The sequence below is a fragment of the Oncorhynchus masou genome, chromosome 31, assembly GCF_036934945.1.
Source record: "Oncorhynchus masou masou isolate Uvic2021 chromosome 31, UVic_Omas_1.1, whole genome shotgun sequence".
Taxonomy (NCBI): Eukaryota; Metazoa; Chordata; class Actinopteri; order Salmoniformes; family Salmonidae; genus Oncorhynchus; species Oncorhynchus masou.
In genome coordinates, this window is record NC_088242.1 from 46,242,984 (window position 1) to 46,257,166 (window position 14,183).

General features: G+C 43.9%; 1 long non-coding RNA gene across 1 annotated transcript; it reads right to left on the reverse strand.

Annotated features, from left to right (window-relative positions):
- Positions 1-8,497: 8,497 nt before the first annotated feature.
- Positions 8,498-14,142, reverse strand: LOC135525213 (uncharacterized). Its single transcript, XR_010453091.1, has 3 exons — positions 14,090-14,142; positions 10,267-10,392; positions 8,498-10,142 (listed from the first exon to the last, which is right to left on the reverse strand). It is a non-coding gene; the product is annotated as an uncharacterized LOC135525213 (long non-coding RNA).
- Positions 14,143-14,183: the final 41 nt, after the last annotated feature.

Sequence of the window (14,183 nt, forward strand, 5' to 3'; positions counted from 1 at the left end):
TTGCCCACATCCTGATAAAAATCGTAATTTACAATCTCCTCACGTAGCTCACAATCCATATGACCCAGTATTCGATCACACACAACTTTTCCACTTACGAGCAAAACTTAATTTGCCAATGTGTACTACCAAAATATGCAATGCGGTACAAAATAATAGATACATTACAGCAACATCGACGACACTTTTAGAGGTTGCACATCCCAAAGGTACACCACGAAAACATGGTACAATGTCCTGATATTAGTCATTGATATGTCGGAGAAGAAGGCTACTTTTGCCATTTGATATCATTGAACCTATAACAAACGACATGCAGAGGAACGTGACATCCTGTTGATTAATCACATGCGAATGTTTAAAACGTGTCACTTACCGGAACATTATGTAGGTTAAACGTTGCAGAAGGACAGCAAGGTTTCGGTGAGTTGGTCTGACCGCATGTTACTATATAGCATAGCCCACTGAATAAGAGATGCGTTGTCTATTACACCGGCGTACCGCAGGCAACACGCTGTTATTGGCACTGCAGTCCGCAGCTTCGAGTTCCATCAAGTATGGAGGTCGTCAAATTGAAATAGACATGACGTGATGTAGATACACAAAGGCGACGGTAGCCTATGTAGTGCTGAAACGGACAGCTCCTTACGTTGTTTCCTATGTTTTTTTTTATGGGAACGAAATATGCCGGTGGAGCGTCTACTGCAACATAACAGTAGGATATTCTATCGTTCCAGACATCACAACAGACTAGAGCATGCTCACACCATCTCACACCCTCCCTGCCGGTTCGAGCATGCTCAGTCACAGCAGCCCAGACTCATTAGTTTGCATGCAGGTATGACAAGTTATTCAGTTGTTGTGGGGAGGGATACGTGAGCACGGCCAGACTACAGTATGATGTCATTGGATGGCAATGCTGTTAACAAAGACTTATCTGGCACTAAGAGACTGAGGATATTCTGGGAGTCACAGGTGTTGTCCAGACCACTGATAAGGGGAGTACAGATGACATGATTTTGCTTATAGGTGTTACTCATAATTTCTATACATTAACACAGCATAGCCTACACCTGGATGAAAATCGGAGATAAGCAAAATACCGTATATCTATGGATTTCGTGCTTAGGAAAAGTCAGGAGTTGATAATGAACACACTATGGAAAGTTCCTGGTGCGAGTGGAACCCCCTCATAGATGTAGCAGTGCAGGGAAGAGCAGGCTATGATTTATGTGAGGTGCAGTATACATAAGGGGTTTCATTGGTAAACTCAACAGAAAGGTAAGATACTGTATTCATTCCCAGGCTCCTGACACAAACACAAACATAAACACACATTTTAAATACTTTATTTTAACCCACAAATCACATTACAGTTGAGAAGGATATGGATATCTGGAAACTTATGGATATAGAAAGCACATTCTTCTCCATACAGCTATCCTGCCCGAGACCGCTGACACGGAGCAGTACCTTACAAGCTGGCTTGCCTTTGTCCTATGCAGGCCTGCAATCTGAAGACCACGTATTGTCAGCACATGTACATGACCGTTCCCAAAATTCAGCACCACAAGTTTGCACTGATAACCAGGCCTGTTTAGGCGTGACACAAGGGGCTGGTATGTAGGAGGTCTGCTCCATGTCGGAGTCAAAAGAGCAACATACTTCCAAAATGAACACCTCCCTTCAGCTTTCCCCCCACAACAACAATAAATGGCTTATTTGGTATTCAAGAAAAAACATCCTCATCAATATCAAACCAGCCTCCTCTGACAAAGAATGTTTTTCAATATGCACTGTTGGTGGTACTGTCTCTCTCTCTCTCTCTCTCTCTCTCTCTCTCTCTCTCTCTCACACACACCTTGATACAGGTATTTTTGAAATTATAGACATGGCAGGCAACTAGAAAGCAGATAACCACTGCACAGAATGCTGCTCCACTGGATTCCCTGATGTAATGAGTAAAAATGTGTTGCACTGAACAATTGACTCTTTTATACTGCAAACTATACAGTAAAAATAAATCTAAATTATTTCAGTGGAGTTTAAGATAAGGCATTGGTAAAACATTTGTACTTATTGAAATACATTTCACTGAAATATTGACAGTAGTATAACCACCAAGTTCAAATCAAATCAAAGTTTATTTGTCATGTGCGCCGAATACAACAGGTTTAGACCTTACAGTGAAATTCTTACTGAAAAGCCCTATGAGAACTAAGAACAGATATAGCCCTTGGCCATAACCAACAGTGCAATTTTTAAGTAAAAAATAGGTATTAGGTAAACAATAGATAACGAAAGAAAAAAATAATATTAACAGTGAAATGACAGTGAAAATAACAGCTAGTGAGGCCATGCCCTTGTCTGTACATTATGCCCTGAATCTATCCTACCCCACCCAGAAATCTGCTCCTTTAATTCTCTGTTCCCAATGCACTAGACGACCAGTTCTTATAGCCTTTAGCCGTACATTTATCCTACTCCTCCTCTGTTCCTCTAGTGATATAGAGGTTAACCCAGGCCCTGTGTGTCCCCAGACACTCTCATTTGTTGACTTCTGTAACCATAAAAGCCTTTGTTTCAAGCATGTTAACATCAGAAGCCTCCTCCCTAAGTTTGCTTTACTCACTGCTTTTGCACACTCCGCCAACCCTGATGTCCTAGCTGGGTGTGAATCCTGTCTTAGTAAGACCACCAAAAAATCTGAAATGTCCATCCCCAACTACAATATTTTCCATCAAGATTAAACTGCTAAAGGGGGCGGAGGTGCAATCTACTGCAGAGATAGCCTGCAGAGTTCTGTCATACTATCCAAACAGTTCAAGCTTCTACTTTTAACAATCCATCTCTCCAGAAATAAGTCTCTCTCTGTTGTCACTTGTTATAGACCCCCCCTCAGCTCCCAGCTGTGCCCTGGACACCATATGTTAATTGATTGCCCCCCATCTATCGTCAGAGTTTGTACTGTTAGGTGACCTGAACTGGGATATGCTTAACACCCCGGCTGTCCTACAATCGAAACTTGATGCCCTCAATCTCACACAAATTATCAAGGAACCTACCAGGTACAACCCTGAATCCATAAACATGAGCACCCTCATAGATATCATCCTAACTAACTTGCCCTCCAAATACACCTCTACTGTTTTCAACCAGGATCTCAGCGATCATTGCCTACGTCCGTTATGGGTCCGCGGTCAAACGACCACCCCTCATCACTGTCAAACGCTCCCTAAAACATTTCTGCAATCAGGCCTTTGTAATCGACCTGGCCCGGGTATCGTGGAAGGATATTGAACTCATCCCGTCAGTAGAGGATGCCTGGTCGTTCTTTAAAAGGGTTTTCCTCACCAACTTAAATAAGCATGCCCCTTTCAAAAAATGTAGATATAGCCCTTGGTTCACTCCAAACTTGACTGTCCTTGACCAGCACAAAAACATCCTGTGGCGTACTGCACTAGCATCAAATAGTTCCCGCGATATGCAACTTTTCAGCGAAGTCAGGAACCAATATACAGAGTCAGTTAGGAAAGTAAAGGCTAGCTTTTTCAAACAGACATTTGCATCCTGCAGCACTTTAAAGTCCATGGAGAATAAGAGCACCTCCTCCCAGCTGCCCACTGCACCGAGGCTAGGAAACACCGTCACCACCGATACATCCACGATAATCGAGAATTTCAATAAGCATTTCTCTAAGGCTGGCCATGCTTTCCACCTGGCTACCCCAACCCTGGCCAACAGCTCTGCACACCCCTCAGCAACTGGCCTAAGCTCCCCCCCGCTTTTCACCCTTCTCCTTCATCTTTCAGAACAGCTGATGTTCTGAAAGAGCTGCAAAATCTGGATCCCTACAAATCAGCTGGGCTAGACAATCTGGACCCTCTCTTCCTAAAATTATCCACCGCCATTGTTGCAACCCCTGTTAAAAGTCTGTTCGACCTCTCTTTCGTATGGTCTGAGATTCCTAAAGACTGGAAAGCGGTCGCGGTCAATCCCCTCTTCAAAGGGGGAGACACTCTAGACCCAAACTTTTACTGACCTATATCCATTCTGTCCTGCCTTCCTAAAGTCTTTGAAAGCCGAGTTAACAAACAGATCACCGACCCTTTCAAATCCCACCATACCTTCTCCGCTATGCAATCTGGTTTCAGAGCTGGTCACGGGTGCACCTCAGCCACGCTCAAGGTCCTAAACGACATCATAACCACCATCGATAAAAGACAGTACTATGCAGGCGTCTTCATCGACCTGGCCAAGGCTTTCGACTCTTGTCAATCACAGTATTCTTATCGGCAGCATATTTTCTCTAATGACTGCCTTGCCTGGTTCACTAACTACTTCTCAGATAGAGTTCAGTGTGTCAAATCAGAGGACCTGTTATCTGGACATCTGGCAGTCTCTATGGGGGTGCCACAGGGTTCAATTCTCAGACCGACTCTTTTCTTTGTATATATCAATGATGTCGCTCTTGCTCAGCTCATTAGCCCATCCAACTTTTTTTTACATTTATTTTACTAGGCAAGTCAGTTAAGAACAAATTCTTATTTTCAATGACAGCCTAGGAACAGTGGGTTAACTGCCTGTTCAGGGGCAGAATGACAGATTTTGTACCTTGTCAGCTCAGGGATTTGAACTTGCAACATTTCAGTTACTAGTCCAATGCTCTAACCACTAGGCTACACTGCCTACACCTACCTCATCCCCATATTTGTTTTTGTTTTTGTTTTTCTGCTCTTTTGCACAACAGTATTTCTACTTGCACATCCTCATCTGCACATCTATCACTCCAGTGTTAATTGCTAAATTGTAATTACTTCGCCACTATGGCCTATTTATTGCCTTTACCTCCGTACTTCCTTTTCACACAATGTATACAGATTTTTCTATTGTGTTATTGACTGTACGTTTGTTTGTCCCATTTGTAACTCTCTGTTGTTGTTTTTTCGCACTGTTTTGCTTTATCTTGGCCAGGTCGCATTTGTAAATTAAAACTTGTTGTCAACTGGCCTACCTGGTTAAATAAAGGTAAAATGTAAAACATATACAGGTGGTACTGGTACAGAGTCAATGTGCGGGGGCACTGTTTAGTTGGGCTAATTGAGGTAATATGTACATGAATGTATAGTTAAAGTGACTATGTATAGATGATAAACAGAGATTAGCAGCAGTGTAAAAGAGGGGTTGGCGGGGGGATAGGTTCTTTTGTTCCTTTCAGTCTCCTGAAGGGGAATAGGTTTTGTCGTGCCCTCTTCGCGACTGTCTTGGTGTGTTTGGACAATTCTAGTTTGTTGGTGACACCAAGGTACTTGAAGCGCTCAACCTGCCCCACTACAGCCCCGTCGATGAGAATGGGGGCGTGCTCGGTCCACCTTTTCCTGTAGTCCACAATCATCTCCTTTGTCTTGATTATGTTGAGGGATAAGTTGTTATTCTGGCACCACCCGGCCAGGTCTCTGACCTCCTCCCATATAGGCTGTCTCGTCGTTGTCGGTGATCAGGCCAGAGGGAGGTGTTTAGTCCCAGGATCCTTAGCTTAGTGATGAGCTTTGAGGGCACTATGGTGTTGAACGCTGAGCTGTAGTTAATGAATAGCATTTTCATGTACAGTATGTGTTCCTTTTGTCCAGGTGGTAAAGGGCAGTGTTGAGTGCAATAGAGATTGCATCATCTGTGGATCTGTTTGAGCGGTATGCAAATTGGTGTGGGTCTAGGGTTTCTGGGATAATGGTGTTAATGTGGGCCGTTACCAGCCACTAAGGACGTGAGTGCTACGGGTCTGTAGTCAGGTTAGGCAGGTTACCTTAGTGCTTTTGGGCACAGGGACTATGGGGGTCAGCTTGAAGCATGTTGGTATTACAGACTCAATCAGGGATATGTTGAAAATGTCGGTGAAGACACCTGCCAATTGGTCTGCACATGCCCGGAGCACACGTCCTGGTAATCCATCTGGACCAGCTGTCTTGTGAATGTTTAACTGTGTAAAGGTCGTACTCACATCGGCTATGGAGGGCATGCTCACACAGTCGTCCGGAACAGCTGATGCTCTCGTGCATCCCTCAGTGTTGCTTGTCTCTGTGCTAGCAAAACAGTCCTGTAGATTAGCATCTGCTTCGTCTGACCACTTTTTTTATAGACCAATTACTGGTTCTTCCTGCTTTCATTTTTGCTTGTAAGCAGGAATCAGGAGGATAGAATTATGGTCAGATTTGCCAAATGGAGGGCGAGGGAGAGCTTTGTATGCGTCTCTGTGTGTGGAGTAAAGGTGATCTAGATTTTTTTTTCTCTGGTTGCGCATTTAAGATGCTGATAGAAATGAGGTTAAAGAAATGTAAGTTTCCCTGCATTAAAGTCCCCGGCCACTAGGAGCACCGCCTCTGTGTGAGCTGTTTCCTGTTTGCTTATTACCTTATACAGCTGACTCAGTGTTACTGAGGTGTTAGTGCCAGCATCCGTCTGTGTTGGTAAATAAACAGCCACAAAAATCATAGATGAAAAATCTCTTGGCAAATAGTGTGGTCTACAGCTTATCATGAGATATTCTACTTCAGGCGAGCAAAATCTAGAGACTTCTTTAGATTTCATGCACCAGCTGTTGTTTTCAAATGTACACAGAACGCCCCCCCCCCACCCCCCCTCGTGTGCTGTTCTATCTAGCTGGTGCAGCATATATCCCGCTTGCTGAATGTTTTCCATGTCGTCATTCAGCCACGATTCGGTGAAACATAAGATTTGAGTAAAATGTTGTTTTTGATGTCCTGTTGGTAGGATTTTCGTGATCGTACCTCGTCTAATTTATTGTCCAATGATTGTACATTGGCAAGTAATATTGATGGTGAGGGCAGATGTTCCACTCGCCGTCGGCGGATCCTTACGAGGCACCCCGTCCTGTGTCCTCTATACCTGTGTCTTTTTCTCTTGCCAATGACGGGGATTTTGGCCTTGTCGGGTGTCTGAAGTACGTGTTCTGCTTGTTGAAGATAAATTCTTTGTCTAATCCGAGGTGAGGGATCGCTGTCCTGATATCCAGAAGCTCCTTTTTGCTGTAAGATACAGTGGCAGAAACATTATGTACAAATTAATTTATAAAATACTTTAAAAAAAACACATGATAGCACAATTGGTTAAGCGCCCGTAAAATGGCTGCCATTTCTTCTGGTGCCATCTTCTTATCACTGGAAACTGATGTGTTAGTGCTGGGATAGAGGAAAAATCGGCACCTTCTGGGGTGTCTGAGAAACTGCACTGGGGGACCATCATGTCCAGGTAAACTTCTCACTCTCTCTGTCAGTACATGGCACTGCTCTCTATATTTTCTCCTGCTCTCTTCCGCCACCTATTGGCTTCAAGGGAGGATGTAAGTACACTGATGGGCTGGGAAGTTGTTAGAGAGGAGAGATCATGCTCATTCCAGCAGTCCTGGCCTCATGTCGGGGAAAGGCAGATCTATGACGCTTTGTCCTTACTTTCATAGCCTTTCACAACATTTTACTCAAAGAAACAAAATTCTTTCCCATGAGAACTCTGTGGAATGTGCATCTAGGTTACTTATAGGAGTTTGTTTTATCCATTTGGGATGACATCTGCCTGCTGTTGTTGCATTGTAAATGTAAATGATTTAACAAGGTTTATCCCAAGTGCATTTATTATGCTTTGGTTTATGCTTTAAGTCTTGAGTTATTACATATCTGCAGACACAGTATCCCATGCTATTACACCCTATTACGTCTTAGCTTTGTGCAGAAGATGACATCATTCTCATACCAATAATTTCTTAGCCAGGCTTCCTAACTCATTGGCTGGTAAATGAGACTGAGCTTAAATGCCAACAGCATTATCTGATAAACTGTTGGCCACATGTGCTGGCTACATCATTCTGGGCAAACCTGTATTATTTCAAATGTGTAGAAATGCTTGAATGCTTTTATTAAATGGTTTATTTGTCTGTGATTAGGTTTTAACAGAATTTTATATGCAACACAATTTCAAATGGTGCACCGGTGCAAATGAGGAACAGATGGCATGGCAACAGTCTCCACATTTGAATGTTTATTTCTCTTATATTATGCAGTGATCAAATTAATGTGAATTTCTGTTATATTATGCAATGATAAAATGACAGGCCTGAGCATATTGATTTTGTAATAATTAATTGGTAATCCCTATGCTGATTTTTGCTGCATACTAATATTTAAAAATGTCTCAGAGCCCTTTTATTTAGATTTAGCTAGGTTAAATCAGGGAGTAAGTACAGATTGGGATATGTGGGACATAGTTTGACCACATAAACCCTGCAGGTGTACAAGTGTGTAACAAGTGAGTAATAGGACAAATATAGCCACCCGCCAATGTATAAACAGTATGTCAGGTGCTGCTGATAAGACACCATTGGAATGCATTGTTTTCTGTGGGCAATTAGTAGGCCTTTATCAGGAATCAACGTAAGACCTAGATGCAGACTGTCGAAGTAACAATGTTTATTATAGCAATGGGGCAGACAACGACAGGTCAAGGCAGGCAGGGGTTGATAAACCAGAGTATAGGGGCAAAGGTACAGGATGGCAGGTTGGCTCAGGGTCAGGACAGGCAGAGTAGTCGGGCAGGCGGGCTCGGAGACAGGACAGGCAAGGGTCAAAACCAGGCGAGTGAGAAAAATAGAGACCGGGTGTCACGATCGTTGTAGTGAGGAGACCAAAGCGCAGCGTGATGGGAATACATCTTTTTAATGAAAGACAAAAAACACGAAGTACACTAGACAAACAAACAAAATAACAACAAGACGACCGTGGCCGCGATCAAAACTGAGAGCAAACATGCAACATAACATAGACAATAACCCACGAAATACCCAAAGAAGATGGCTGCCTAAATATGGTTCCCAATCAGAGACAACAATAAACAGCTGCGTCTAATTGAGAACCAATCTAGGCAACCATAGACATACATAAACACCTAGATGGTAGACAACCCCATAAACCTACAAAAAACCCTAGACAGTTAAAAAAACACATAGATCACCCACGTCACACCCTGACCTAACCAAAATACAGTGGTGCAAAAAAGTATTTAGTCAGCCACCAATTGTGCAAGTTCTCCCACTTAAAAAGATGAGAGTTCTGTAATTTTCATCATAGGTACACCTCAACTACAGGTCATAGTTGACCTAGAAAATCAACTAGAAAATCACATATCAACTAGAAAATCACATTGTCGGATTTTTTATGAATTTATTTGCAAATTATGGTGGAAAATAAGTAGCACTCACTTCCGTCATCATGAAGTGCTTTGAGAGACTAGTCAAGGACCATATCACCTCCATCCTACCTGACACCCTAGACCCACTGCAATTTGCTTACCGCTCCAATAGGTCCACAGACGACCCAATCGCAATCACACTGCACACTGCCCTAACCCATCTGGACAAGAGGAATACCTATGTAAGAATGCTGTTCGTCGACTACAGCTCAGCATTTAACACCATACTACCCTCCAAACTCGTCATTAAGCTCAAGACCCAGGGTCTCGACCCCGCCCTGTGCAACTGGGTCCTGGACTTCCTGACGGGCCGCCCCCAGGTGGTGAGGGTAGGTAACAACATCTCCACCCCGCTGATCCTCAACACTGGGGCCCCACAATGGTGCGTTCTGAGCACTCTCCTGTACTCAGTGTTCACACATGACTGCGTGGCCATGCACACCTCCAACCCAATCATCAAGTTTGCAGACGACACTACAGTAGGCTTGATCAAATCAAATCAAATCAAATTTATTTATATAGCCCTTCGTACATCAGCTGATATCTCAAAGTGCTGTACAGAAACCCAGCCTAAAACCCCAAACAGCAAGCAATGCAGGTGTAGAAGCACGGTGGTTAGGAAAAACTCCCTAGAAGGGCCAAAACCTAGGAAGAAACCTAGAGAGGAACCAGGCTATGTGGGGTGGCCAGTCCTCTTCTGGCTGTGCCGGGTAGAGATTATAACAGAACATGGCCAAGATGTTCAAATGTTCATAAATGACCAGCATGGTCAAATAAAAATAAGGCAGAACAGTTGAAACTGGAGCAGCAGCACGGCCAGGTGGACTGGGGACAGCAAGGAGTCATCATGTCAGGTAGTCGTGGGGCATGGTCCTAGGGCTCAGGTCCTCCGAGAGAGAGAAAGAAAGAGAATTAGAGAGAGCATATGTGGGGTGGCCAGTCCTCTTCCGGCTGTGCCGGGTGGAGATTATAACAGAACATGGCCAAGATGTTCAAATGTTCATAAATTACCAGCATGGTCGAATAATAATAAGGTAGAACAGTTGAAACTGGAGTAGCAGCACAGCCAGGTGGACTGGGGACAGCAAGGAGTCATCATGTCAGGTAGTCCTGGGGCATGGTCCTAGGGCTCAGGTCCTCCGAGAGAGAGAAGGAGAGAATTAGAGAACGCACACTTAGATTCACACAGGACACCGAATTGGACAGGAGAAGTACTCCAGATATAACAAACTGACCCCAGCCCCCCGACACATAAACTACTGCAGCATAAATACTGGAGGCTGAGACAGGAGGGGTCAGGAGACACTGTGGCCCCACCCGAGGACACCCCCGGACAGGGCCAAACAGGAAGGATATAACCCCACCCACTTTGCCAAAGCACAGCCCCCACACCACTAGAGGGATATCTTCAACCACCAACCTACCATTCTGTGACAAAGCTGAAAGATCTCCGCCATGGCACAACCCAAGGGGGGGTGCCAACCCAGACAGGATGACCACATCAGTGAATCAACCCACTCAGGTGACGCACCCCCTCCAGGGACGGCATGAGAGAGCCCCAGTAAGCCAGTGACTCAGCCCCTGTAATAGGGTAGAGGCAGAGAATCCCAGTGGAAAGAGGGGAACCGGCCAGGCAGAGACAGCAAGGGTGGTTCGTTGCTCCAGAGCCTTTCCGTTCACCTTCCCACTCCTGGGCCAGACTACACTCAATCATATGACCCACTGAAGAGATGAGTCTTCAGTAAAGACTTAAAGGTTGAAACCGAGTTTGCGTCTCTGACATGGGTAGGCAGACCGTTCGATAAAAATGGAGCTCTATAGGGGAAAGCCCTGCCTCCAGCTGTTTGCTTAGAAATTCTAGGGACAATTAGGAGGCCTGCGTCTTGTGACCGTAGCGTACATGTAGGTATGTACGACAGGACCAAATCAGAGAGATAGGTAGGAGCAAGCCCATGTAATGCTTTGTAGGTTAGCAGTAAAACCTTGAAATCAGCCCTTGCTTTGACAGGAAGCCAGTGTAGGGAGGCTAGCACAGGAGTAATATGATCAAATTTTTGGGTTCTAGTCAGGATTCTAGCAGCCGTATTTAGCACTAACTGAAGTTTATTTAGTGCTTTATCCGGGTAGCCGGAAAGTAGAGCATTGCAGTAGTCTAACCTAGAAGTGACAAAAGCATGGATTAGTTTTTCTGCATCATTTTTGGACAGAAAGTTTCTGATTTTTGCAATGTTACGTAGATGGAAAAAAGCTGTCCTTGAAATGGTCTTGATATGTTCTTCAAAAGAGAGATCAGGGTCCAGAGTAACGCCGAGGTCCTTCACAGTTTTATTTGAGACGACTGTACAACCATTAAGATTAATTGTCAGATTCAACAGAAGATCTCTTTGTTTCTTGGGACCTAGAACAAGCATCTCTGTTTTGTCCGAGTTTAAAAGTAGAAAGTTTGCTGCCATCCACTTCCTTATGTCTGAAACACATGCTTCTAGCAAGGGCAATTTTGGGGCTTCACCATGTTTCATTGAAATGTACAGCTGTGTGTCATCCGCATAGCAGTGAAAGTTAACATTATGTTTTCGAATAACATCCCCAAGAGGTAAAATATATAGTGAAAACAATAGTGGTCCTAAAACGGAACCTTGAGGAACACCGAAATTTACAGTTGATTTGTCAGAGGACAAACCATTCACAGAGACAAACTGATATCTTTCCGACAGATAAGATCTAAACCAGGCCAGAACTTGTCCGTGTAGACCAATTTGGGTTTCCAATCTCTCCAAAAGAATGTGGTGATCGATGGTATCAAAAGCAGCACTAAGGTCTAGGAGCACGAGGACAGATGCAGAGCCTCGGTCCGATGCCATTAAAATGTCATTTACCACCTTCACACGTGCCGTCTCAGTGCTATGATGGGGTCTAAAACCAGACTGAAGCATTTCGTATACATTGTTTGTCTTCAGGAAGGCAGTGAGTTGCTGCGCAACAGCCTTTTCTAAGATTTTTGAGAGGAATGGAAGATTCGATATAGGCCGATAGTTTTTTATATTTTCTGGGTCAAGGTTTGGCTTTTTCAAGAGAGGCTTTATTACTGCCACTTTTAGTGAGTTTGGTACACATCCGGTGGATAGAGAGCCATTTATTATGTTCAACATAGGAGGGCCAAGCACAGGAAGCAGCTCTTTCAGTAGTTTAGTTGGAATAGGGTCCAGTATGCAGCTTGAAGGTTTAGAGGCCATGATTATTTTCATCATTGTGTCAAGAGATATAGTACTAAAACACTTGAGCATCTCTCTTGATCCTAGGTCCAGGCAGAGTTCTGCAGACTCAGGACAACTGAGCTTTGAAGGAATACGCAGATTTAAAGAGGAGTCTGTAATTTGCTTTCTAATAATCATAATTTTTCCTCAAAGAAGTTCATGAATTTATCACTGCTAAAGTGAAAGTCATCCTCTCTTGGGGAATGCTGCTTTGTTGATTACCAACAACAACAAGACGGCCTACAGGGAGGAGGTGAGGGCCCTCGGGGTGTGGTGTCAGGAAAATAACCTCACACTCAATGTCAACAAAACAAAGGAGATTATCGTGGACTTCAGGAAACAGCAGAGGAGGCAGCCCCCTATCCACATCAACGGGACAGTAGTGGAGAAGGTGGAAAGTTTTAAGTTTCTCGGCGTACACATCACGGATGAACTGAAATGGTCCACCCACACAGACAGCGTGGTGAAGAAGACACAGCAGCGCCTCTTCAACCTCAGGAGGCTGAAGAAATTTGGCTTGTCACCCAAAAACACTCTCAAACTTTTACAGATGCACAATCGGGAGCATCCTGTCGGGCTGTATCACCGCCTGGTACAGCAACTTCTCCGCCCACAACCATAAGGCTCTCCAGAGGATAGTGAGCCCTGCACAACGCATCACCGGAGCAAACTACCTGCCCTCCAGGACACCTACACCACCCAATGTCACAGGAAGGCCAAAAAGATCATCAAGGACAACAACCACCCGAGCCACTGCCCTAACACCCAGCTATCATCCAGAAGGTGAGGTCAGTACTGGTGCATCAAAGCTGGGATCGAGAGACTGAAAAACAGCTTCCATCTCAGAGCCATCAGACTGTTAAACAGCCATCACTAACATTGAGTGGCTGCTGCCAACATACTGACTCATCTCTAGCCACTTTAATAATTAAAAATAGAATGTAATAAATGTATCACTAGCCACTTTAAACAATCCCACTTTATATAATGTTTACATACCCTACATTACTCATCTCATATGTATATACTGTACTCTATACCATCTACTGCATCTTGCCTATGCAGTCCGATTAGATTACTTGTTAGATATTACTGCATGGTCGGTACTAGAAGCACATGCATTTCGCTACATTCGCATTAACATCTGCTAACCATGTGTATGTGACAATTAAGATGTGATTTGTATAGCCTTATTAATTGATATGACGTATACGTCCACTACACTACTTTGATACACATTGTGGGGATCAAGAAGTGAGTATATGCAATGCCCACTGAAAAATAACTGGGTATACAGGCTTATTTACACCTGTGTATACCCTCCACTGGGCCCAACCCATCAGTTTCTGGGACGAATCAGACGGTCTAGAATAAATGTAAATTCTAGAAATGGTCTGAGAGGGATCACATCCAGACTCATTACGGTGAAGATACTATTTTTATTTTATTTATTTCACCTTTACTTAACTACATGCCTAACCCTAACGCTTCATACCTAACCATAGTCTTAAATTAAGACCAATAAATTCATTTTAGTTTTCATGAATTTTTACAATAAACCTATTACAATAAATGCTTACTTTGTGGCAGTGGTAACCCTAGCCTCGCCCAGTCCCCAGCAACCGGATGTTCCTGTTTTCAAGGGTAATGGAAAGAGAGCCTGTGACGCGGAAC